Source organism: Ornithodoros turicata, chromosome 1 (genome assembly GCF_037126465.1).
Source record: "Ornithodoros turicata isolate Travis chromosome 1, ASM3712646v1, whole genome shotgun sequence".
NCBI lineage: Eukaryota > Metazoa > Arthropoda > Arachnida > Ixodida > Argasidae > Ornithodoros > Ornithodoros turicata.
In genome coordinates, this window is record NC_088201.1 from 149,021,241 (window position 1) to 149,048,928 (window position 27,688).

General features: G+C 43.7%; 1 long non-coding RNA gene across 1 annotated transcript; it reads left to right on the forward strand.

Annotated features, from left to right (window-relative positions):
* The first annotated feature begins 20,538 nt into the window (after positions 1-20,538).
* Positions 20,539-25,064, forward strand: LOC135370899 (uncharacterized). The gene is made up of 3 exons (XR_010415470.1): positions 20,539-20,565; positions 21,551-21,591; positions 25,023-25,064. It is a non-coding gene; the product is annotated as an uncharacterized LOC135370899 (long non-coding RNA).
* Positions 25,065-27,688: the final 2,624 nt, after the last annotated feature.

Consider the following 27,688-nt stretch of genomic DNA (forward strand, 5'->3'; position numbering starts at 1 on the left):
TGGCCATTCCAGTTGCACATATTCTTCCATTTTTGGCAACTTCATTTAAAGGCGACAACCCATGGGCGGTTGTGATGGACTGAATCTGCTTACCTCACGAGTGTCTCGGTAAGCGAGAAGTACTAAGTGCGGCTCCCTTGACTTGAAGAAGATTCTTTGATCGTCCGCACCATACGTTCGGCGTCGCCGTTTGGTCGAGGGTATGCGGGACTGCTCGTGATGTGGGGAAAGCCATGTTATTGAGCAAACTCTGCGAACAACCAGGACGAGAATCGCATACCGTTGTCACAAACGAGCACATCAGGAGTCCCAAACCTAGCGAATGTGCTCCTGATGGCTTCTACAACAGTCGGTGCCATTGTCGCCGTTATCCTGAAAACTTCCGGGAAACGAGAGTAGTAGTCTACTATCAGGACGTAATGTTCCTTCCAGCTTGAGCAAGTCAAACGCCACATGCTGCCATGGAGAGCTTGGAGTAGGAGTATTGATAGAGCCTGAAGTTTTCGGGAAATATTTATTTCTGAATTCGGGGTGTGAAAATCGTGTAAATAAACGTGTGCTCTAAATTCAAGTGAATGTGGGTGGAAAAACTTCCAGTATGCTAAATTCGAAGAGAAATCAGGCTCCGTTACTCAAACTAACTGTACTGGTTAGGTACACCAACGATGATGTGACTACATTTGCTCTCAAACAAGTTGGGGTGCGTTCATGCAGATGTTTCAGTGAGGGTAATTTGCAAGCTAAATATCGTTTTTTACTCTAACGAGTCAATGGGGTGCAAATTTGGCGAAGAACCTCGTTCAACTCTAAGACATAAGCCTCTAAGTACTGAAGAGGGGTTCGTGACTCTGGACTCTGTGCACATCTCCCACAGCTAGTAGTGAGTTGCTTGATCTACATCTACCGATTCCTTGATGGCCCTCATGAATGAGCTCGTGAGCATTTACTGTCGCATGATGCTCGGAACTATTATGCTTCGGCCGTTAAGCGGGATTACCATCGCAAACAGTAATGTTGCCCCGTTCCTTCCAGAATTCTTTCAGATGGGGAGATACCTTTGTGTCTTTCTCGGGCCATCATGTCTGGCAGGAGCGAAACAGACTGGAACATATTCCGTCTTCAACCTGGTGTGTCCAAACGTTCTCTAGTGTGGTCAAGGTCATTTCCCTGGTTGGTAACACTACTTGGCCCACAAACAGCTCAACGGAATGTGCACGTCGGTCGTGAAAGTCTTGGTCGTGACTCTAGAGTGGTGCCCTCGAAAGGGCGTCAGCGGTTGCCAACAATTTACCAGGGACGTAGAGGACCCTGAACTGGTAGCGCATCAAACAGACCCTGAAACGTTGAATACGGGGTGGGATTCTGTCAAGCTCCGTAGATCCCAGCAAGACGGCTAGAGGACAATGATCAGTCTCAACTGGCTAGTTCCATCTCAAATCGAACAATCCGGTACACTTGATGTCTCGAATGAACGGGAAAAAAATATATGTTGAAGCCATCGGTGAGTTAGGAGAAATAAACGCTTTCCGAATTATCTGTGCTGCGCGGTTCGGGAAATAGGAGAGGAGGAAAAAACTGCCTCTCATAAGACGATGTCGTCGCGCGGCTTTGAGCGTTCGCTAGAAGGCTATTTCTTGTCGCATTATAGAAATTTCTTGATCTGGCTTTAGACCACTTAGGGCACAATAGGATCCTGCGTTGGCAGTACTGTGTCCGTTTTTGTTTGTCTACAAAAAAATATCAAAGTTGACTCAAAGTGCCGAAAAGCACCATATTCACTGCAACTTTGCGGACGATGTACAAAACGGATAAAATTGAGCTTTATGCCGTTTAATTTGTCATTCCTGTGGCTATCGAATGATATATAACTTGTTGCACTACTCTGTCAGGAACGTAAGCAATACTTCTTTTAGTAGCATCATACCACCGAAAAATGACGAATTTCGGAGGCCTTTATCTAAAAAACCCCACCAAAAACTTACCTCGAAAATTTTATATGTTGTAGGTAGTTCCTTAGACTATGCACAGAAGCAAAATCAAAATTCGGACTTAATCGGTAGGCGCACCGTGATTTTTTTGCCAGCCCTATACGCGGAGCGCATTCAAGCGGAGGCACCGTGTCCGTGTGTTGGAAAATCGAATTTCCCAAAGGGTCTTTAAACTTCTGTCCTCATATAAAAAGTAATTGCTGTCATTCGAAACCGTTCTGAGGTGTCAAGGTTTTCTTTTCAAGGTTCTGAGCGTTTGCGTTCATAACAATGGTGTAATCGCTGAATCTAGATTGTGGAGCAACCAGATGTGCTCGCATTTTTTGCGGGATGTCACACATGCATTTGCAAGTGCTGGGAGCCCGTGAAGAACAGAATGATTTTACATCTTTATAAGAGGTATATCTGTTCAGGGTTATTCTAAACAAGCATATTTACTGTACGCATTATGGCAGGAGGGACGCAGTGACTTCCAGTATTCTTTGAAAAATTTCCTTTCCTACGGCCCATGACCCCGGACGGGGGAAATTGCACTGAGGAAAATGTTGTTGTGTGGTGGTGGTGGTGGTGGTGGTGTGTGTGGGGGGGGGGAGGGTTATACGCACACACTCAAGGCTAATTCATGGTGCCTTTTGTGAACCTTGCCGAAACAGCCCGACTGGCGCCGCTGTCCAATATGTTATTCGGTTCGACATGCAGCGACCATGGGAAGGTCCTGATCGCATTTACTCCCTGAAGACACCTTGCGCAAAGTTTCGCCTACACACAGAAGACGCTTCACTCACTTCTCGACTACAGAAGTGCACAGAGTGCCCTTATACCACGGCTGGGCACGATACTTCAAAAAAGTATCTTCGATGCCGATGCTCGATACCCTCAAAAATTTTATTTCGAGTTTTAAGTAAATTTTCATTCGGAAAATATTCATAACTTTTAATATTCACGACATAAAGAATTCGCATTATGTTATAGTGTATACAGAAAATATCAATCCACTCGAATAACTTCTCTGACATCGTGAAAGAGTGCTCGTCAAAGTGAGCGACCTAAAGCTTGCGTATTGTGAAATTACACATTCTACAACACTGATCATAAATCGCAATACCTGTTCAAATTGTAATTAAACTCTTACTGATGTGTGGTAGTCACCACTTCTCCTGAATGTGAACCGATAAATTTTAGCAATTAATCCACAATGAAATATCTTGTATAGTATGCGTGAGTATATGCACAACTTTTTAATCTATATCTTTAGAAAAATGCAAGAAATAGTGTGCAGTTTTGACTTTGAAAATTTAAAGAAGAAAATTATCTTTAGTGTGGAATTTGTGTTTTACAACGTTATGACTTATAAAATTAAAGTATGGCCTTCCTTTTGTAGTGCCCAGATGCTATGACACTAAAATAATGTGATAGTTTTTCTGTATGGTTACGGGAAATTTTGAGTATATTTTGTGAATTTGATCTACGTTTATGTGTGACCTGCGCTGATCTGGTTATTATAATTAATATAACATATCTTCCATTGTGTTTATGCATAACGCTCATCTTCATTGTATATTGGTTAAGCACTTCTGATGGCGGTTGTGTGATCCGCTTCTCCAAAAATCTGATTGCCACTTGGAAATTATTTCATATACGTTTGTGTGCTGTGTGTTACGAAGGCTATGTGATTAGAAATGTAGACTTGGCCTGCACGTCATGCTCGTAAAATCTTTCGTTTGCATTGTGGCATGTGATAATAGATTCGCTTTTGGCGAAGGCTTCGTATTATCTCCCAGGCACTGAACCCGAATGCGATTGTAAAAGTCGATAGCACTGTGTCGTGAACCAGTCATACAAACGGATAACTGTGTTGACAAAAATATTTATTTATTTGTTCCGCACTCCAATCGGGTTGCTTGTCAAAGACGCCTTTTCTTCTTCTTTTACTACGTCTGGGCTAGTGCAACTGATTGAGAAATATACATGCACTGTGGAATTTAATTCCTGAAATATGATAAGTTTTCACAATAGATTAGTGATTCTTTTTGTAATCATAGACTAATGTATCATGTCTCTAAATTTCAATGGCCGATCCTTCTCCGGCAATTCTATCCTTCGGGTGTTGAACTTGTACAGAGTGTAGTCGAGTAAAACCTATTTGGTGGCCAGGTCTCATTCCATATGAGAATTCTTACAGAAATTGTGGAATATTCGTTTCCTTAGCGATCTTCAATCTAATCATAAGCTGTTTTCGTTACAATGCGTAGAATTCATTATAATGATGACAAAGATTACATTTATTGTTTCAGTTATACACTTGTTTATTTCGATAAATTACAGTTCTATTTCAAACTCGGAAGTTTTCGTTTGTTCTCTTCATTGATGAATTCCGAAGACATTAAATAGTTTATTGTGATTATTGGGCGCTTGAATCCAGCGTTGATGAACGCAGGCGCTATGTTGTCGCCATGTTTGTATTGCCTCAACAACTTGCACTTTGTCGCGATGAACTTGCACAGTCTCTTATTGATGTTTCCTTTCTTTGTATGAAGATTCTTGAATGGCGTACAAGAGAGTATTAGATGAAAATCGTCCGGTGGTCCACCGCAATTGATATGTTTGTTGAGTTTCAACAGGTGATAATACATCAGACCTTGCACGACAATATTGAACTTCTGTTGATTCGACATCACTGACTGGTAGAGGAAAATAACTGCGTTGCCGTGGTAGTGGAACATATCACGTGATAAGATTTTATGTACTTTCCATCTCATATATGTGTAATTTCAACAAATCCGTAATGAATCGTGCGATATAGACGGCTTGTATATGATAATTTGATCCGACTGCATTCTTGATGAATGCAATGCCCATTGCAGTGATTACAATTACATCTGGTCTAGTGTATTTCAATTCCTCGTTGGCAAACCTAAAAAACTCCGCCATCAATCCCAGTGGCCCTTCCGACGTTGATGTGCAGATATTTTTATAAGTATTGTAGATTCGGCATATAAATTCTTGCACCTTCAGTTCTGTAGTTAGTACCATTTCTCCGAATACGACCATGTCTAGGACGTATTGAAATGCAGCGATAATGAAATCGTTTCGCGGCTCCTCCTTTTCGAAGCAGTTTTTTATCACGTCTTCCCATGACTTATGGCATCGAGTACAAAATCTGTCCATCTTTTCAATGTAGAGCAATTGTCTCTTCTGTTTTCAAGTGCACATCTACACTTAATTAAAAGCATATATATGTTTATTTTATTGATTACAATTTTATTATCTGGTTTAGAATGCTATAATCTCCACCTGTCGTGAGAATTATTGTTTTGATTTTGTTTCAAGTATTCACTCGACTGATATTCCATGAGTTGTGAACTTACTGCCTGAAATAATTATTGTCTTGTATTTGTTTCAATTGTTCACTCGATTGACATAAGTAAGTACCTCTAAGATGGGAATGCCTCATAACTCTGAGTTGCATTTCACATTTGATATTCCTGTGTGGTTCATTAGAAATTTCTGTTGCAAGATATCACAAAGATTGATGTAATTAAATTTGTTTCTCGTTTTTGATTGAGTATCGTTGCTACCAATTAATAATTTGGACTTTCTCTACATCTTCAATAACAATATCGCATCTCTACAAACTTAGCCGACTTGTCAACCACTTTGACGAAAAATTTCCGTTTCAGGGAAAAGATGCGAAAAGATAGTCACCCCCGCGACTGATATCGACATCTATTTGCGCTGCACAATAAAATATATCACCTTTGAACTCTCTTATCTGACCTCTAGAGCGCCTCGTTTGCTGGACGAAGTAATATAGCCCCTAACCCTTTGAGTGATAAAGCATGCCTGGTGCTATGGTCACATAGATAGAGACATAAAGTCTCCTGGCTTTGAGGAAAAGAGTGAAAACAGTGCATATTTTCTACGTCTTGGATACCTCCATCAAGGTTCGTAGTGTTTGTTAGAATGAAAATTGTATATTGGTCGATTTTATGATGGTTCAATGATTGATTATTTTCCTCTGTTGTTGTTTACGTGTCGCCGCGTGTTCCTCTGTTCTTCAGTGTTAAGTCTGTGCTATTTCGCCTTTGATAGATTGATTAGCTATTATTTCTCTATGTGTTGGGTGGTGCGCAGGTTTGGCTCTCTATTAATTGTAGCTGTTGATTGTGTTGTTTCTCGTTATTTCCTTATGTCTATGCTGTTCACTTAATAAGAAATTAAAAATTCAGTAATGTTGGAATATGAAACTGAGATTCCCTATTGCGCTCGAAATGTTATGACAGATATTCACACTATTGCAATGATGGTTCTCACGTCTCAGACTTTTTCTAATACAATTTGTAATTTGATTGTCATCATATTGATTAAGAATAGCTTCTTTGTAGTGGTATAGATTTTATTTCCTCTTGTCATTCGTGTTCCGCGGTCTTCCATACATCTATCGGCACTAGTCTTCAACAAATCGGGGGAGATATCATCAGATCTCGTTGTTGGTTAGGAGCGTGCTATGTGGTGAAGTTTTTAACAAGTCTACTTTCTGATGAGTTTGATTTTTTTCTTCTGATTTTCTGAATGATAGATTACTCTGTTGTTTTGATTAGGAATATCTTCGTAGTGGTATAGATTTTATTTCTTCTTGTGTTCGTGTCGTTCGTGTTCTGTTTGTTGGCTAGGAGCGTGCTATGTGGTGAAGTGGAATATCTTCTTTGTAGTTGTATAGATTTTATTTCCTCTTGTGTTCGTGTCGTTCTTTGTTCTGTTTGTTGCCTAGGAGCGTGCTATGTGGTGAAGTGGAATATCTTCTTTGTAGTGGTATGGATTTTATTTCGTCTTGTGTTCGTGTCCCATAGTCTTCCAGTGTCTCTGTTGTTCACAATTAATTACATACAACTATCAGAACTTCCCGCTATTGCAAAGATGGTTCTCACGTATAGGAATATTAGGCCTTTTTATAATACAAGTTATAATTTTGTTTATAATAATATTGATTAAGAATATCTTCTTTGATTAAATGTGGTGATTGTTTCTCATTTTGATATGGTCTAGCTATTATTTCCCGACATGTCGGTTAGGTTCTATATTAATGCTATGTGTTGATTCGAATTATTGCCTTATGTCTGTGTTATTCACTTCAATAGAAATTAAATTTGTGTCACATTGGAATATTAAACTTAGCTATTGTGCTCGAAATTACTTACACCTATCAGATTCTAACATCTCAGACTTTTTATAATAGCGCTTGTAATTTGATTGTTAGTCGTATTGATTAAGAATATCTTCTTTGATTAAATGCGCTATCACTTCTGATTCATTCAAAAATTGTGATTACTGTTAATAAAAAATATTGTGTTTGATCTGTGATACCTATTCAATGCTATTGCGATGCGATGTGATGTGATGTGATGTGAATAAAGAAAAAATTGGGATGCAATGCTATTGCATCATGCCTGTAATAAGTATTGTTACGTGTATTGTGTTCCTTCTATTTCAGATTTTTGGCTAAGTTTTTCCCATTCACGCAGAGTCATAACATAATTCCTAATGACTTTAATAAGTATATTTTCACTTGTACTTTTGTGTATGGCTATCCTTTGCATGTAAACAGCCTACTGCACACCTGTTGTAGCTGGAAAAATTACGATTCAAGTCGACTCAGGCTGAAAAATGACGAAAGTCGGCGGCCCAGGCTGAATGGTAAACGGGCACGCAGCCCTCCGGTCACGCTCCGCACACCACAGCAGCCCTCCACCCGAGCACCGCCCTGTTACAGGTGGTGAAGGTTTTTCGGCTGGGTTTTTCTCCTTCACCTGATTGGCATCACAATTCCCAGCACTATTGGCTTTAATAAATATATCTCAACTTGATTGTCATTAATAAATATATTTTGACTTGTACTTTTTGTGTATGACCCTTCTTTGCATGTCTCTGCATGTAAACCGCTCACCTGTTGTATCGGAAAAATATGTGAAGTCGGCCCAAGTATGGCCAAAGAAGTCTGCCCAGGCTGAAGGGTAAGCGCGCACGCAGCCCTCCCCCCGCCGATAAGCACGCGGACAACCCTCCGCACACACGCCGCGCGGGGAAAAATACGCGCAGGGCTCAGGGCAGGGCCCAGGGGTCCAGGTTGCTGAGTGGACCCCATGTAGCCTGGACCCCACCCCCTACTACTGGCGTTGCTGAACTTGAGTAGCGTTTGGCATATCTTGTCTTTCTGCTGCTCAGCCTTGATAGCAGCCAGGCTCGATGATGTGAAGGGTACAGACTCCACGATGAGTGTCACGAACTCTTGCACTTCCCTTTCTAGTGTCGTTGACGCAGCTGACGCTAAAGGACTGCGCGATAGAGCGTCTGCGAGGACAAGTTCTTTGCCGGGCACATGGACAATGTTGTAACTGTACCTCAGCAATCGCAACCGCATGCGCTGTAGCCGTGGCGTTAGCTGGTCTAGGAATATTTTGTGGCGAACAAAGTCACCAAGGGCTTGTGATCGGTTTCTAAACAGAAATGCTTGCCGATCAAGTAATCCTGGAATTTTTCACAGGCCCATACCAGCGCGAGACCTTTTCAATTTGCGCGTACGACGTTCCGGGTCAGAAAGAGTTCTTGAGGCGTACGCAATTACTCTGCGAGAACCGTCAGTGTTTTTCTGAAGAAGTACGGCACCAAGGCCGTAAGCAGAGGCATCTGCAGAAACAGTAGTCTCTTTGTTGACATCGTACACCCCTAAAACTGGAGGTGTTGACAGTAACTGCTTCCATCGCAGAAAAGCGTCTTCTTGCGGTGGTCCCCACGTAAACTCACGTTTGTCGCTCAACATCTCTGTCAGGGGACGCAAAAGGTCGGCCAGGTGAGGCACAAAACGCCCCAAATATGTTGCCATGCCAAGCAATCGTCGCAAATCCTTCTTAGATGACGGGACGGGAAGTTGCTGTATGGCATCCAGCACGTGCTCGTCCGGCCGTATGCCGTCTCCAGAGATCCGATGGCCCAGGAAGGTAATAGTTGACACTGCAAAGACGCATTTCTGCGCGTTGAGAGTTACACCGGCAGCGGAGAGACGTTCCAGTACAGCACGAAGTCTCGAGTCGTGATCTTCTGGTGTAGGACCGAACACAAGTACGTCGTCCATATGGCACATAACACGGTCTAGTCTTGCTAGGATCTCCCTCATACGTCGTTGGAAATGTTCGGGTGCAGAGGAGATGCCAAAGGCTAGACGATTGAAACAGAACCGTCCAAACGGAGTAATGAAGGTGGTGAGGAGGCGTCTCTCTTTACTCAGAGGAATCTGCCAAAAGCCAGAATTTGCGTCGAGCTTTGAGAAAATGCGAGCACCGCACAGTCTACCAAGGGTGTGTTCCACAGACGGAATGGAGTACCATTCGCGAAGGACAAAACGATTGAGCTCCGTGAGGTCAACGCAGATGCGCACTCCGGCGGTCTTTTTCGGTACCACTATCATAGGAGCGCACCAGTCCGTTGGCTCTTGGACCTCTGTGATGACACCCAGTCGTTCCATTTCACGCAATTCCGTTCGTGTCTGTGCATACAACGGTAGTGGCACTCTGCGTGGAGAGGTGATTGCGAATGGAGTCGCGTCTGATCTCAGCCGGAGACAGTAGTCGCCACGAATAGTTCCTAGGCCTCGAAATAGTTGAGGGTACGCCGATAGAAGTTGCAGTAACTTCGGTCCAACGTCGTATATTCGAGTGAGGAGACAGAGTCCTTCAATTGCGGGTTTTCCCAGTAAGTTGTGTCTAAAATGTCGAATTACGAAGACTTCTTGCTGAGACTGTACATTGTTTGACGAAAGCTGCATAGGTAGCTTCCCGATGACCTTCAGAGACCGACCGTCAGGACCCGACAGCTGCCGATTAGGAGGTTGAAGAACCAGCTGGGGAAACCGCTTCCGGAACGTATCTTCTGACACAACCGTCTCATCTGCTCCGGAATCAATACGAAATAGAATTTCTTGACCATTTACCGCAATGGTGATGTCCCAGTGAGAACGTGCAGACGTCGTAGTCGTTGCTGATGACGTCCCAAGAAAACCTTGCACACTTTTGTTGCTGGAAGTCGAACGACAAACATTGGCAAAATGTCCTTTTTTGTTGCACTTATGAGAAGTAGACCCTTTTGCACGGCATTGGGACCGGGGATGAGGCTGCAAACCGTACCAAGGGCACACTTTCCGGCCACGGGTAGGTGAGGGCCGCTTCTTACTCTTTGTGGGTTCAGACCTGGTGCCTGTATGGAGTTGAATAGTGTCTGCCCGCCGAGTCGTAACCCGTGCAACGTCGCAGTTGTCCCCCAAGGGACGAAGTTCGGCTTGTTGCTGCTTCACAGCTTCGTGCTGCCGCGCAGTCGTGAGTGCCTTGTCTAACATTAGCGTAGAGTCCAGTTGGAGTTTTTCAGACAAGCGTGTGTCTCTGAGGCCCACCACGAGACGGTCACGTAGCAAGTCGTCCTTGAGCGTTCCATAGTCGCATGTTTCAGCTAACCTGTGTAGGGAGGTTGCGAAATTGTCGACCGATTCTGCTTCCAATTGCGCTCTCGTGCTGAACTTCGCCCGCTCATAAATTATGTTCCGACGGGGAATGAAGTATTTGTCGAACTTCTCGAGGACCGCTTTGAAGTCAGAGGTTTCGCTCGTCGCGAGGTTGAACGTCTGGAATATGTCTTCAGCCTGAGACCCGAGAATGTACACCAAGGCGTCGACTTGCTGCTGCCCAGATTGCCGATCAAGTCCAGAGACTGTGTAGAAACGGAGAAACCGACGTTTCTAAGTAGGCCATTCGTTCGGTGCTGAGAAGTTGAAACTTGCAGGCGGTTCCATCCGGAAAGTTGTTGCAAGCTTCGAGAATGTCTCCGTCGTGGCTTCTGCCGTCATGATGTAGTGAGCTCGCAGAACAGGAGGCGATACGAAAGGCGTTTAGGTTGTCATAAATTCTGACACCATGTTTTGTCGTGGCATGCCAATAAAGAGGCATCCGTACAGTGCGACGTGCACTAGACAAAAAGAAGCCTTTATTTCCGAACCCTGTGCTTTTAAAGCTGCCGTGATACGCCCCGGCAGCGAGTGTACAAATAATCACAAGTGATACGGGGTTACAAGACGGCTAGCGTAAACATTGATAAGCAAGCTACATCTGGAACAGTGAACGCGTATCACACAGACAGTGGCAACAGTCCCTCTCCCCTATAATGCTATGTGGGGCTTGCAGTGGCCACTAGCGTAACTATCCCATGACCCGGCTCTCCCATAGGCGATTGCCAGTCGTCCAGGTCTCTAGTATAGAGTAGGTCGTGTTTGAAACCTACGTGGAGCCATCCGACTACTAAACGTTTTGTAACGGTGACAAAACAAGGATAGTGCCTGACGAGGAAGCCTCTTCACTGAACCCAGGGTGGTAAGCAGTCCAAGATTTGTGCATAGCAACTTGCCTTTACATTTTTCTTTTTGTCTCATTCCCGTGTTTTTCTTCTCAGCACGAATGACAGGAGTTGCATTATGCCTGCAGAAGGGATGTGCGTGAGGGTCACGCCTAGTAGAAATACGCCAAACAATGTTGGAATCCCGTGCCGCGGGTATGACTATAAGCTGCCACCTATCCCTTTCGACGTCAAAGTAGACATCGAGAATGCCCGGAAGGGAGAGTTGCCTAGCCGTACAAAGGCTCGAATAGTTTCTTGGACAACGACACACCTCCACACCATAGATTTGTACGCACTGGGCACAGACTCGTGTTGTTTTGAGACATTTGCTTTGTATGTTACCCACAAGTACCCAGGAAGACTGGAGTATAAGCTGCTGAACTTCATCAATATATATATATATATATATATATATATATATATATATATATATATATATATATGGAGAGAGGTCAAAATTTCGACCCAATGGTAAGGACACAGTTCGTGAACTGGAAGAAGATCTCAGTAAGCCAAAAGGGCACGCAAGGAAGTGTAAGTGCATAAACAGCTCAGCGCTAGTGTGGCCTTAATATTTTTCTGGCTTTTAGATCGTTTTGCTGATGGCCTAATGGAACTCCTGTCAAAGTTGGTAAAAGGACAACCTAAGTTTCTGAAGGGCCAGGTGACAAATTTTATTCATCATAGTTCCACTGTGATCACTATGTCACTTTTGCACTTAACACTGCAGGACTGTACCCCTCCTTTGTGTTCAAGGAAGAACGCCCGTATCAGACGACGGACATTTGTTCTGTCTTTAAAGGCTTCAAGGTCGAAGTAGTTGACATCAGCGCCGGCACTACAGCTCTTCTCAACATATACTGAGTGTTCAACGTTAAGTGCCCGCGACCTCGAACAAAAACACGTTTGCACTGTTAGATCACCTCGCTAGCTTGAAAGGCATTGGTACCACTGGTGCTCCGTTTGATCACGAGCATCGAAAACAAGTTAGGAATATCGTACTTTTTCTTATGTTCTTTGTGCTCAATAAATTCACATTATAAAGTGCAGTTCTGTGTTTTCAGTCATTGCACGTGATTTAGCACGATATACCGTAATCATTTTAGGTTGTAACCATCACTACATGCAATGGAACTTTTATCACTATTCAAAACTAGTGGCAGGTACAACCTAGACCTTGTACCTATTACTAAATTTGTGACGCTGCACTTAGTAACATGAACTAGGTATGCCTACAGGGTCCCAGTGCTCACTTTAGTCATCCTTACTAAATATCTGGGATAGTAACCACAACTAGCCTGACCGTTACTACCTACACTTGCTAAGAACTTAGCAAACATATGTGACAAGCAGTTAGTATTTTTTTCTTAGTAACTGCTACGAGTTTTTTCCTAAGAGTGCAGTATGTAAAAAGCCTCTCCATGTATACTTCCATTCCATTCGTATCGTAATCACACTTTCTCATTTTCCGAGTTCCCATTATAGGCTATAACTGGCAAAGAACTGCAGTTTTTTTATGTTGTCGCTAGTTGGCCTGGCTCTGTCAACGACAAAAGTATCTTCGAGAACAGCACTGCCAAGTTATTGTACGAAGAACGTCTGCTACATGGCGTTCTGCTTAGTGACAGTGCTTATCCATGTCTTTCATAGCTTCTGACACCATTACTACAACCGCGCTCGAAAGCTGAGAAGCGACACAACACCGCTCACATAAAGACCCGCGACACGGTTGAGTGAGTCTTCGGTGTGTGGAAGCGACACTTTCCATGCCAAGACGTGAAACCTCAAACCTAAGGCGAGACATCTGTGATAATCATAAGTGCACGTGCAGCATTGCACAACTTTCTTTCTTTCTTTCTTTCTTTACCCTCAAGTCACATGGAATTACAGAGAGGAGTGGAAGGTAGCGAATGAAAAAAATACAAAGTTACACATGGAATACGTCATGCAGTAAGGAACGGAATCTTGTTGAGTCCCGGACCACTGCGATGGCCGCAGGTAGGTCATTCCAGTCACTTGCTGTCTTGGGAACGAATGAGTTCTGGAAATGATTAGTTCGACTAAAGGGAATGAGGACTTTTTCAGGATGATCCAAGTACCTAGGTATACGGTGAGGAGGAGAAAAAAGAGAATACGTGGGAGGAATGTCATTATAGTAGTTTTTATGAAACAGCAACAGACGAGAGAGTTTACGGCGTGGAGAAAGAGGTGGTAGAGAGGCGCGACATTTGAGCTCGCTGACGCTGGAATGACGTGAGTAATCAGAAAAAATGAAGCGAACAGCCCTGTTCTGTACAGATTCTAATTTCCGAATGAGGTGATCCTGGTAAGGATCCCAAATAGACGCCGCGTATTCAATTTTAGAGCGAACTAGTGTGGTGTAGAGTTGAAGCTTCAGTTCGATAGGTGCTTTGGAGTAGTTACGTTTGATGAAGCCTAGCATCTCGTTAGATTTCGAGCATACATGATTAATGTGAAGATCCCATGTAAGGTTGTTAGTTATATGAACATCCAAATATTTATAAGAACTTACAGTGTCAAGTACTAGACATCTAGAGAATAAGTGTTGAGCGTATGGTTAGTGCGACATAATGACATTTGTTTGCACTTGTTAATGTTCAATGGCATAAGCCAAGTGTTACACCAGGAAGAAGTGGCATGTAGATCACTTTGCAAGGCAGATTTATCAGAGGGGGTTGTAACTATACGATAGATCACACAGTCGTCTGCAAAGAGTCTAATGGTTGATGAAATGGCCTGCGGTAAGTCATTAATGTAAATTAGGAACAGAAGTGTGCCGAGAACGGAACCTTGTGGAACTCCAGATAAGACAGTTGTAATTGAGGGAGTGGTGTTATTTGCATAGACAAATTGAGTTCTGTTGTGAAGAAAGTCCCCAATCCATGCGAGTAAATTTGGATCAATTCTTAGGAGAGACAGTTTATGAAGGAGAAAGTGATGAGGAACTTTATCGAAGGCTTTGCGGAAGTCAATGAATATGACGTCTATTTGGGAACCAGCGTGGATGGATGAAACTATGTCATAGGTGAAGTAAGCTATTGTTGCGTTTCGCATGAGAGACCACGGCGAAAACCGTGTTGTACGTTAGAGAAGAATGAATTGGATTCAAGGAATTTAATGAGATTAGAGTAAACTACGTGCTCGAGTAACTTGCAAGGAACTGACGTTAATGAAATGGGCCTGTAGTTACCTGGGTCGTGTTTGCTACCTGACTTGTAAACTGGAATCACCTTCGCAACCCTCCAGTCGTCCGGGACTCTACAAGAGAGCAAGCTATGCGAAATTATTTAAACAATACAACACTAGATATATCCTTCGTGTTTTTCTAGAACTTGGTTGTAATGTTATCGATCCCGCAACTGGACGAGAGTTTTGATTTGTGTATAAGTTTATGAATGCCTATTACTTCAAGGGCCAGAGGATCCATAGGAAATAGGATAGCAGGGGATGTAACATTAACAAGTGGACTTGCACAACATTGCACGAACAATGAACAACGCGTGGGAGGTAGTAGATGCCCCACAAGTTACAAACGAAACAGCTTCTGGGGAGTACCGGGGCGCGACGACATCAGGAGCAGCCTCACTAATCTCTAGGAATCTATCATCAGGAATCACTTATCTCCAGGAATTTTGCGAATTGAATGACCTATGGCAGGTACCTAGTCGGAAGACAAATCGCAGCAGTTCTGGTTTATTTCCATGTATCTACATGCTTGTAACTAGTGTGCAGCACATTCATGCACTTTTGTTATTTCATGTTATGGTTCATTTCTTGTCTGGAAGGGTGGATTCTTGTTCGGTTGCATTAAATGCAGCAGAGTATGTGAGTAGAAGCAATAAAAGTAAGCAGTACAAATGTGAAGAGATTCCCTTGCACTCAGGTTTGTAGGACTACCCGCAGCTTACAAACTTACAGAGCAGCCACCAATGATTTTCCCAGGACATTAAGGGATGTGGGAAGGGGGATGTACCACCTTGTCGTCGTTCAATCACCACTATACTGCATATAGACAGTCGAAGACGGCAATAGACACCCTTCTGAAGGCAGGTGAATAAAAATGGCCATCCTAGCCCTCTGTGTGAGCCCTCGGTAACCAATGACGGCGACGTTATCGTACATTCTCAACACTTTCAAGAGTTTGATCTTGCACAGTTCTATTTCTGCAGCACACCACTCTTTTTTTTTCGTCCATTCTCTTCATTTTCTTTTTGTTTTGCCACAACGTGTCAATACGATTTGATTCCGCAAATTACAGTCCCCCGTAAACGTCAATATTTTATTAACGGGCTTGATTGCGCAGTTTTTTGTATTTTGAATATGAGCTTTCCGATACATTCACTGGTGAAAGTCTAGTCAAATCTGTGAAGGTTCGATAAATATGTCTTAGATGAACTTACGATACAGGTGAAGAAATAAGACCTATAGCTTGAAAATGCAAAAGAAGGTGACGTGCGTGCATGATCGTTGGAACAACCACAAGAAAAGACAGGAAAAACGAGCAGATTTCAGAGAGTTAAAGCGACATCATACCCTCCCAAGGGGGCGTTCGACAAGAAATTTCTTGGTGGGTGCCGATCAAAATGTAGGGGATTGTAAGGGGGTATGCGGAGGGTGCTGGAAAATCCCTGGCAGCCACGTTCGCAATAATGGCTTCTAAACGCGAGTTTCTGAACAGAAAAAAAAAAAAAAAACGAATGCGAAACGTATGTGGTGCTTTCAATTCTCAACATATTTTGTGTTTGTTCTGCAACTCCATTTCCAGCTTTTTGTTCCAAAACAACGGCGACTTACAAACGAAGGTACTCCATTTCTAATAGGTGCTCCTCTTGACGCTGTTTCAGCATCTGGTCGTGTTCATCGGCTTTCTGCCGAAGCTCTAGTTCCAAAAGCTCAACTGCTAATGTGTGCTCAATAGACTTGCGAGGCTGGTCATTTCTTATGGAATCTGTCTTCTCAACCAGCTGTGCTGACAGTGTGGCTTCCAGCAACGCAGTCAGCGACAATTCTCGCATCCCAATTCTACTTCTGTGTAAATTTGTTGTAAGTTGCAATGTGCTGGGCCTGATTGCAGATGGGTCACTGTATGCACCATTGCTACGCGATGCCTCCGAACTACCAAATGGAAAGGCAGGAGGAGAACGGCGTGGCATGACAGAACTCTGGGACAGGGTATACAGGTGAAGTAGCAGGAGAAGGTATAGGAGACGCCACAGGAGACGACTGAGGAGAGGGCATCAACGGTGGAGATGGTGGACAAAGCGGACAAGAATATGCAAGCGATACATATGAATACGCTGCACGACTGGCAGCCTGTGAGTTAGTCGCACCTGTTTTATGGAAGTCAAAGCGCTGATAACAGCGAAAAGAGTAATGGCGATGCAGGCAATGAAACAAGCAACTCAAGTGACCTACTACGCGGCCAAGAAACAGTACTCATATGTCACGAAGCATTTTAGTCATCCTTCCTGATAGTTAACAATACATCATTAATAACCAGCTAAATAACTTATGCATTGATGCAGCTACCAAAACTTACTGGCACTATCCTGTAGCGGCTGATTCTGAAGTGGCTGCAGTAAAGCGACTACTTCGGGAGCTGCAACGCATGTGTAGCGGCCATCGCTATCGAATGTATTCCAAAGCCGAGTATTGACGTAACGGTGGTGGTGGTGATGGTGAAAGGGCTTGCCGTTGTCGGCCTCACGTATGTGGGCAACGACACGACTGACGCCCTGGGGGAATGTGCGTCCTGGGCCGACTTTTAAGGGAACTGTGCTGACATATGTCTGAGAGCGTCTGAGGAAAACCCAGGAAAAACCCCAGACAGCACAGCCGGCACCGGGATTCGAACCCGGGTACCTCCCAGTCTCGACGTGACATGGCCAGCACGCTAACCACTGAGCCACGGGAGCCACTGAGCCACGTAACGACGTGTGGAGCAGCTGTTACAAGCTGGCTTATCGTGGACATGTATCTTCTTTGACTTCCTCCACCTGCAGAAAAGGGCGCGAGCTATAGCTTGGATACGGCAGACAAAACGTATTGTGATACTGAAACATAGAAGACAACGAGAGGTATTTCCTCTCCGTACCTGTTTTTCGAAAGCCTTCACGCGTATCCAGATCATTTTCTTTCTTCATCAACGACTTCTTATTGTCCCAAAGTTTTGGCTGGACTCCTGGCATGATGTTGAATTCATTTACAAATAATTATCAGGTCTTTGTATTTTCTGTGATCATTTTTGCGTCCGTTTTCTTGCTCTCGATGGCTTCACGGTACTTGTAAACAAGTTGGGATACGTAGGCTTTCTCCTCCTCGGTATATGCATGCCGCGATGTTGTTGCCATTTCTTTTTCCTTATTGAGGAGCTTCCAGAAATGAAAAACTGAAAAAAAGTATTCAGGAAATGTATCTACGTACGTAGAGGCAGGGTGTGGGCAGCGGCATGGCAACATTACTTCTTCGTCTTCAGATGACCATCAAAGAGGACTTTGAAAAGAAGAAGCGCCGTTCCTCGACACAGTACTATTGCAGTGGCGTTAGTGAAATAAAAACGCGCCTTGAAGTTCAAGCACTCCTTGATCGAGGAAACCTTGAACATGGATAGAGGTGTCGGCAATGGACAATAATCCTAACAGCACAATGGCTGTTCTTTGATGACCCGGAATTCCTTCGGCGAAGTTATAATAATGAGTGCAAATCCATGTTGCTGGGATTGCTCAGTGGCATTCGTACAGCTTTTTTCATAAGTGTAACGGATATCATATCATACTATGTTTTTGTATGCGCCAGCCCCATTCATCATCTCAAATAAAATTGTTGTTGTTGTTGCATGCCCTAGTGATGGCAGCAGCCACGTAAAGGGTTTCTTTATTCATCCATTCATCCACAGCTATGCCGCGTGTGATCCGCTCCTTGAGCGCCCAAAGAAGCTGACCCATTCTGAAGTCAAGGAGTGTTCGTGAAACGTTATAAGAACTGAAGAAACGAAGTAATTTCAAGGAATTCTTAAGACCTTTATGAGAATCCGGACTTACCGCATCTGCTTTCCACTGTTATCATGCCTTCCCTCTCCCAATTTCAAGAACTCACTTTTTATTATATCCCTCTGTGGGTTGACTTTAGCAACTTCCTTTCGCAGATTGACAACGAGGGCGCTCAAAAAGTCGTCGAGCGCTAGGCTCTGGATGCTTGGAAAACATGTTGTTCGGCTGATATTTCGAACAGAGACTTTTCTTCTTCTGGGCACCGTCCTCATCATTGGCATGGTATTTAAATGGTTAGGTGTGACGTGTTAAAGTTCATGCGAATTGTGGGTCAACAGCCCGGAGAGAAGAAAGGGTCCGTACAAGCTTCTACGGCCGGAGTGAATGGCCGCTTTGTTAGAGTGTGGAGGGGATTATATGAACGAAGTGATCTAGGCTCCAGACCGGTAACCGGTCTGGATCCTAGGACGGTGCCCAGAAGAAGAACAGTCTCCGTTCGAAATATCGGCGGCTCCTGTCCTGAGGCAACTCCCTTCGTACTTCTCTACCGGTTCGCTGGATTTCTACCCACCTATGTTGTTCGGCTGTTTTTTCCTATGGGATAGCTCCTCAATTTCCCTGTGAATTATCATGAAGTTGAGTAAATTCGCCACGAGCATTAGATTGGTTGCGTAAAAAAGCGAAATTTACTTAGCAAATGTTCGAGTTCAGTTTGTAAAAATGGACATAATAAAACATAAGTTAGATTACAATAACAGCAGGAGAGGGCAAAAATCTAGTAAGAACAAACGCCGTTGACTGCGTGATTCTACACTCTTAAAAAAAATGTGTACTTTGGGAGTAGAAAGGGGGTAACGGCTGCATTTACTCCCTTTGGAGTTCACTTACTCCATTCTGCTTGCTACTACACCTGTGTCCGCATATTGGTGTTCCGGTGCCCCGTTTAGTTGGAGCACTAGAAAAACAAGTTTCAGAGTACCGCCAACCGTATAGTGCTCTACCTTTAGTATATAAGGAGTTAGACCAAACACGGATGGAGGTTGCTCGCAACACCCTTACGCATGCGCATTCGTAGTGTCTGGAGCCGGGAACGCGAGCGAGGCCAAGCAAGCGATGGCCGATGGCCGACGGTTGGGTACAGATCGGCTGCTGGTTGGCCAACGAGCACTTGGTACGCCGACAGTGGCACGACGTCGGCAAGTGCGCGGTACAACAATGCTGGCAAGCGGTCGGTCACCAATGCTTATACGACGTTGGCAACCGCACGGTGTAACGGATGCTTGATATGCAGTCGGCCAACATGTTCTGGACAATCGAGCATATCGAAACATGCTCGAAGCAACGCTAGCAGACGACGGGTACCGGCTCCGCAATCGCATCTCTTGATTATGTTTTATCGTAGCGGAAAACTGTTCAATGTTTGAAATATCACATGCTGAATATTTTCCTTCTCATGACATTGTCATAATTCGAGAAATGTACACATCACGTGAAAGCATCCAATGTTGATGCAGCCGTTTCAATTCAATCCACTCCGGATCAGCGGCGCCATTAGCCATTGTGTTGTTGCGCAGCATAGTGGTATGCTGTTGCTATACTTGTCTGACTATACTGATGCAACATGCGTAGGAGTTATCTTGCCTTTCTTAGCTCGTACATTGTTGCTTTCGCGATTCGTCCCTTCCAGCGTTGAATAGTGCTTTTTCTCTTGTTGCGCATTGCTCGTACATGATTGGTCAGCTATGGCGCCACGTTCTTTACCTGTGGAAGTGCACGTGCAACATGTCGCCACACTGCGCAGACAAACCTTATGTGTAACATCACAGTACCATTATTGTTATTATGGCAGGGCAAGGTCGTGGACACTGACGCCGAACACCTGAGTCCGTATTCACCAACTTACTTAAACTATTGGTTTAGTGACGTCGGGTTTAAATCAATCACGTGAGACTTTCGTTCGCCAATCCTGGATCACCACCCCATGCTCTACCAGCTGCTGCTGTGAAGCCTATGGCGGCGCACATAGCGAGCTTCCTGCACAGCGCATGCGTATTTCACCAGAGTCTGCCAGAAGCGATGGTGGCCGATAGGCCTAATCCCCGGTTCACGAGGAATTTTTCATCAAATCTTGGGTAAGTTTCGATTGATATAGTTACTAGAAGCGCCCAGGAGACAGATTTGATCACAATGGGACGAATATTTGCCTCAAACGTTCCATTTCGATCATCCACCCAAGCTACTTAAACTGGTGGTTTAAGCCCCATGCATTTGAATGGGACGTATTTTAAACTAGGGGAGGGGCTAGTTTAACATCGGTCTAAGTATACGTTGCAACTACTGTGGACGTGTGTGTTGAAAAAACTATCGTAGATTGGTTGCGGTAGGTGATGTTGCACTAATTCGAAGTTAACTGGTAAAAATTAAGCAGAATCGTTTCAAATGCACAGTTCGTAAACAAAAACGGCGTAACGCTTGACCGGGGGTACGAAATGCGGCTGTTGTTTTTATTAGGCGCTATTGCGAACGTTTGCATGACAAACGTAAAAAGCACCGTCAAAGTGTGGTCAAAGAGAGTGACATCGACATGTGCCACTGGACAAAATCCATATACCAATCCAAGGGACCGAGAGAGCGTGCGGATGGCCGAACGTCAATGTGCATCTTCAAAAACAAAGCATAAGTAGTGCTGGCGCTTATTATGAGCGTCATCTCCTGTGATACGCACTGTAAGCGCCCCTGTCATTGTACAGTAAGAGCAAGAACGTGCAAGATGTTTGTTGCGAGCCCCGATGGAGAAATTGGGGGCGTTATCCACTGGCATGCTTATCAACCATCCCAGTATCTATCATCTCTTCGCAGCGTGTCTAATCTCCAGAGACATCTAACAGTGCAATAGGACTGATCATAAAGTGCATTAGCGTCTTGCGGCTGTTGTGTGGGTACTATCAAGGCATGGAGATATTGCATGTTGTTGCACTACACTGAACACGAAATTTGAGCAGATTTTACGTTCCCCGATTATGAAAATACCGGAGCAAAAGCTAAGGAGGTCCCCATTTCCCCTGGATTCACATGCAAGTATAGATGAAACTGAAATGTGTGTTTTACTTATTTCAGCATGCCACAGCAGAACAGACCAATAAAAATATGTTATTCAGGTATCGTGTTGCCACTGCTACATTAGAAAACATTCAAAGGGACAGCTGCTTACTTCTATATTGATTTATCATTTGGTAACAGTAGATGTGCTTTCGTAGGGCTGCTTCTGCAAAACACACTACACAGCAATGTGCTAAAGGAGGCTGCAAACCTTTTGGAATCATCATTACTATTGCAGGTACATAACCATGACCAATCACTGACAGCTTTTCTGCATTGTATAAGCACATATATTCTGGAGATCCTCTCTTGAAAATTTCTGCTATGGACTCATTCATCACAACAACTTTGTATTCGTGAGCTTTTTGTTTATATTCAGACAATAAAGGCTATTACGTAGTTCCACAAGGATGACTTTTTTCATAGAAACGTGCACTCTGGATATCCTGCTCAATTAGTTGTCAAGGTCACATGAGAACATAAGTGAGCAATGGTGCACAAGGAAAAAAAAATCCTTGCTACATTCCACATGCTGACTCCACCAATATATCTGAGGTGTCGTACTGCAGTACGTTTGAATTGCACAGGAATAAAGGGCAATGTGTACAGAAACTTTAAAGCTCTCTTGCTCCCATTGAACTGCACTTAAAGTTGAAAATTAGATAAACTGCAATTACTGCATATAGCACCTTCCAGATGAATATAACAAAACATAGGCTACAGACTCATCAGTAGATAGTATTGACTTATAATAGGAGTCAGCTGGTTCATGCAACATCAAAATGGAAATGTCGTTCCCCCATAATGCAGCATGAGCGCATGGATAAATTGTACATGACCACATGACAGTTGTCAACTACTCAAAAGAAAGTTAGCTTGCGTTGACATGGGTACAGATTTGTCCAGCCACTGCAGCCGTTTATATCCACACTGAGCACACGAGCACATGGAAGAACATGCACCCATGTTAACAGTAGCTGTCGTTCTTTTACGTTACTGACAGCTGCTGTATGGCCGCATAGTTTATTTCTGTGCTCATGTGTTCAGTGTGGATATAGACGACAGTAGTAAAGCAGGGTAAACAAGCACCCATGTTACACTAGCTCTCCTCCTTTTACGTTGTTGATAGCTGTCATATGGCCACAGAGTTTATCCATGTGCTCATCTGTTCAGTGTGAATACAGCGCTAAACAAAAAATGGTGTCCCTTTTGTGTCTCCTGAAGCTCAAGGCTTTTCTTTCAAGCAAAAATGTACGCATGCTGTTCTGCATCATTTTGTGAGCAGGACTGTTAAAAATTACTCGACGCACTGCAGCTTTACACTGGTGTGATCTGTGCACTCTTTTTGTGTAGCCTCATATCCTGTACAGGTAAATCTTAAACGTGAACATGTTTGACACAGGTGTGCCTGGTTGGGTAGAAACTGAACAGGATCAACGTGGCTCCAACCAAAGTTAGCTCTGTTAGTTCGTCACCCCTGAAGAAGGAGCCGGTTCGGCTCCGAAACATCGGGATCCCCTCTTTCGAGCTAACTTTGGTTGGAGCCACGTTGATCCTGTTGAGGTAAATCTTAAGAATCGAAAAACACATCCCTATGGAATCATGCCACATGATTTATCATATACACCTGCATCCACATTGCAATCATGCTTCTATTCATCACAAATGCCACAATACCTCTAATTGTAATAGGAAAATTTATTGACGGTAACAACACACAACATACAACACACCCGAAACACTACCCTCTAATTTGGCTGTGTTGTGCATGTCTTGAACGTGTTCTGAATAGCTGAGTTGCAAAATAGTGAACCAAACCAAATCCTGCTAATATGCCCATATGCGTAGTACATCACTTTACCTTCAATTATGTTACAACTTGTTCTCCTTGCACCAGCTCAGGTGCATGCTAAGTGTCCATGGTTTTTGCTGTATGACATGTCCTGTACATTGGTACTCTCATTTCACACCAGCTCTCCTCTTCCTTGACTCGCACTCCACCCATAAATGTACAGCAGTGAGTGGAGAATAAACAGAATATGGGCATACTACGGTCACAAAGTTCTGGTGTAACTAAGAATGTGTTATCAGCATCATGACAAATGATTCTAACATCTATGGATCTGTCATTCGAAACAGTGCCTGAATGCTGTTGCAATACAAGATACCACGTACATACATTTACTGTTGGAAAGCCTTCACATGATCACCAGGAGAATATGTGGCGTCTCGTGCACACTGCTTTCACTGCATGACTGGCACCAAATGCCTGTGACGTATGATTGTATATGTGTCAAACCTGATTATTTATTTTGTTTCAGGTAAGCCGTTCTTCAATGCCATATGTGAAGAAAATAATTGCTATACAAATTTATTGCTATTCAAATATGTGACTGGCATTAGCTTAGGCACACCATGCCATGCCCCACAAAAAACATGTCTGTGTAAGAGCTAGCTTCACCATAGGTTCAGAAATCTTGTGGCTGTGTGTGTGGAATTTTTCATTTCTTTTTAATGGGAAATTGACACTACTACTGTTTCTTTTTAGAACCCCCCCTCCCCCCACATTTTCTATGGCACTCTTAGGGGTGCTAAAGTTCAGTGAAGTGGACCGAAGTAGTTACATGCTCTTCTTGTGTGCCAACGTAATGCATATGGCCAGAATCTGTGAAACTGTTGCTTTGGGTGCTGGTATCTTGCAAACCATCTCCCATTTGACATGTATTAATTACCAGAAGTTGCCTGAAGACTCTGCATGTCCACCACTCATTACTGAAGTTAGGTTGTTAGTCATGCAGAGGCATCTACATTATTTTACCACGAATTCAGCATTGTGTCCCATAAATCTGCTCCCAGGCTTTGTCCTTGATGATACAGTACACCATGCTCACTACATTAAACTGTTCAGTTGCATAGATTTGTGCTGACACAACTGGATCAATATGTCGGCTTCTGCAAAGTGACAACTGCCAATGTGGCTAAAAAATAACTGAAATTGCAGAAGAAAGATATACAATCATGTAAATTTTAATAAAAGTAATACAGCACATTGTAGCTAAGATGCACATGATTTCAAGTTGCATCCTTTTCTTTGTATAAGCTTATTTGCATTGCGTTCAATTTTCCACTGCAGACTTCCCCTTACGGTATGATACAGATCAATATAGAAAGCGAGCAGACAATAATCAGTGCTGCTGTTTGCTGTAGCACTGAGATTTTACGCTAGAATGAGCATCTCTAGGTGTGCCTTGCTGTATAGTATTTCACTGTGTTGATTCTCAAGAAATAGCACAATCTCTCAGTACAAAGGTGCGCAGTCAAACTGCATAACCACACAGTGCAGAAATGCAGCCTGTGCAATAATGTTTCATAGCTTTATCATCTGTGTAAACGAAAATTAGTCGAAGCAGGCCACACATACGGATGATACAAACATGTAAGCCTCAAACGCCCAGTTGCTGAGTTGCTTGAATCATCGTCTGTATTTCAGGATGTCTGCAATCCAGTAAAGCATGGAAAACTGGGAATAGTCTGAGAACTATTGCATGACTGGAAAACTAGAAAAAATGTCAAGAAAGCAGTGAAGAGCTGCTGAAGTAAAAATTCCCTAAATAAGTTTACACAATTGTACAATGGCGATTATCTTTCTCGTGGCATCACAAAGGCCTCTTATGTCATTTCACAGTCAAAGTTGATTGATCTGTGTAAGAGTGAAGTGATAACTGTAACTGCATCACTATGCAAATTCTTTAATAAATTAAAAAAAAAAGCCTGTATAAGGAGTGATTTCAAAGATCGTAGTGAATGATGCAGTCGTCGTCCTTCTGTCCACGTCTCTTTGCTTTGGAATGAATTCGTACCAACTACCCCGCCTTCATACGCTTGTTTAGTGCATGATGTCCTGTTGGCAGCCGTATTATAGCATGGCATGAGCTGTGGGGAGTTTTTAGGCATTGGTGGTGGTGATGTTTTGGCATGTAATGGTGCGATGATAATGCCAGTGAAATTGCTTACAATGCCAGTATGGAGTCGAGAGAGAAGTTTGTAAAGAATGAGCATGGAAAAATAGATAAGTCCCCAACCAGGTGTGTAAAAGTGTTTCCTGAATAATATATGGCTTTGAACAAATAAGCTCAACACAATTATTGAACAAAATGGCAGCACAGGCTTGTTTGTGGCTGATGTTGCAACTGTTGTTGTGTGTGTTTTCTTTGGTCCTTTCCTGTTTGCTCCATCCTTGAAACACCACTATTCAAACCGGTATAAGATATCCTTCTTTACGAGGTATTTGGTTCATTTTAACATCTGTATTTTGTGTACACAGTCTCAATACAAATTCTGAATGGCTCGGATGCAGTGTAATGGCGTTAAAGTGTGGCCGTTTATTTTTGCAATTATTACATCTGTGATGTCAAGTGCATCATAGCTGATGACAAGTAAGGACAAATATATACATTAGGTATGTTCCCATTGTGTGAAATTTCATCAGAGCAAGAGACAGTCGCAACGTAATGATGTTTCGTTGTTGGCTGAACAGAACAATCAATTTAGTGCTTAATGATTTGTACAATAATCTTATATGCTGAAATGCAGAAATAAAGGAGATCAGAGGTAAGCACAGCACTGCACTAACAGGGGGTCACGACACTGGCAACTTCCACGCTCACAAGCAGGGACGCCCTGGGTAACTGACGAAAACAGCGCTAAACAAACAAAGAAAAACACACACGCACACACACACACACACATGACCAGGACGTAAACAAGGCAGCACCATGAGTACGTTTTCCGTAGGAGTCACACTCCAAAGAAACAGAGCCAGCAAAGAGATGGTCTAACGCGTTGCAGATTTGTGGCACGTTGAAAGTACCACGTCGAGTTATGCGTATGGGAGTCACAGGATAAGGTCTGCAGGATAAGGTCACCCTTGCATCAGTGTTCTTTCTGTTTACATAGCCTACAGTGATCAAGCACTTGTACACACGTTGCGAACATGATATCAGGCTCGAAAGCGTATAAAAGACTCTGCTGGAATTCCCCATCAATCGAGAGGCTATCTTGATCGTTGCAGTTCACCACACAGGCCGCACAACAGACGATAAAAAAGCGATTGTCGATGCGGATGACGTTATTATACGCATCCACAATCGACGACCGAACACCGACGAAAGCACAACGATCACCTGCGCGAGGATACCTACTGCTGCCTTTCAAATAACATGGCAAACGCTCTCTTTTTAGCGACCATATCAAGAGCTTGTCATTCACAAACACAGCGGTAGGCATAACGCATAACCCCGACGATTACCGACACCCCGATCCGCAACCAACCGCGGCAGCGCCAGCGCCGCCTGAACTTTTCTTCCGTTAACATCATAATCAAAAAACAAACGGGAGCCTTCCTCTTCACAATCCTGTCGTCTGCTACGTTCTCCCTCCCCTCAACCATCTCGTGGCAATGTCAATAGTGCGCATGCGTTGTGGTCACCCTTTGGTCAACCGCTCTTCATAGCCGGAGAGATCACGTGATCGATTTAAACCCGACGTCACTAAACCAATGGTTCAAGTCGGCTGGTGAATACGGACTCTTGTGTTTTCCGGCTTTTTATTGCACAATAGTAATTGCGCCATCACAGACATATGGCCCCACCTGCGGAACAACAGCCGCAAGATGCAAGGGCTGTTGAGGTAGTATCAGGATGTTGTACAATTGTTGACAGATTCCGTCGCTTTCTCAGACATAGACCTCCTCTCGATGAGGATCAGGATAATGGTACAGGCTAGTAGAACCAACAGGGTTCCTATGAGAAGCATATATCCCAACTTGAGTTCGTCTCTGCGCCGTGCGTGTTTAGACACCGGCGTTGGGCACGTCGACTGGAGCGCTGATGCCTGGGACAAAACTATGGCCGCCACCGGCTGGATCACTGGCGTTCCAACTCCGTGCTGTGGTTCTGCATCAGGAACACCTGGGCCAGGGATTCAAAACATAATTGGACGTCAGTGCAACTTGCGTGTGGGAATGCAAAAACGAAGGAACCATCGGGTGTAGTTCCGTATCGGGACCACTGGTTTTTAAATATGAGCGCGAGCGTTTAGAAGTTAAATGTTGCAAGTGAGTGAAAGAGCGTCACATTCCGAATCGAACAATATAAG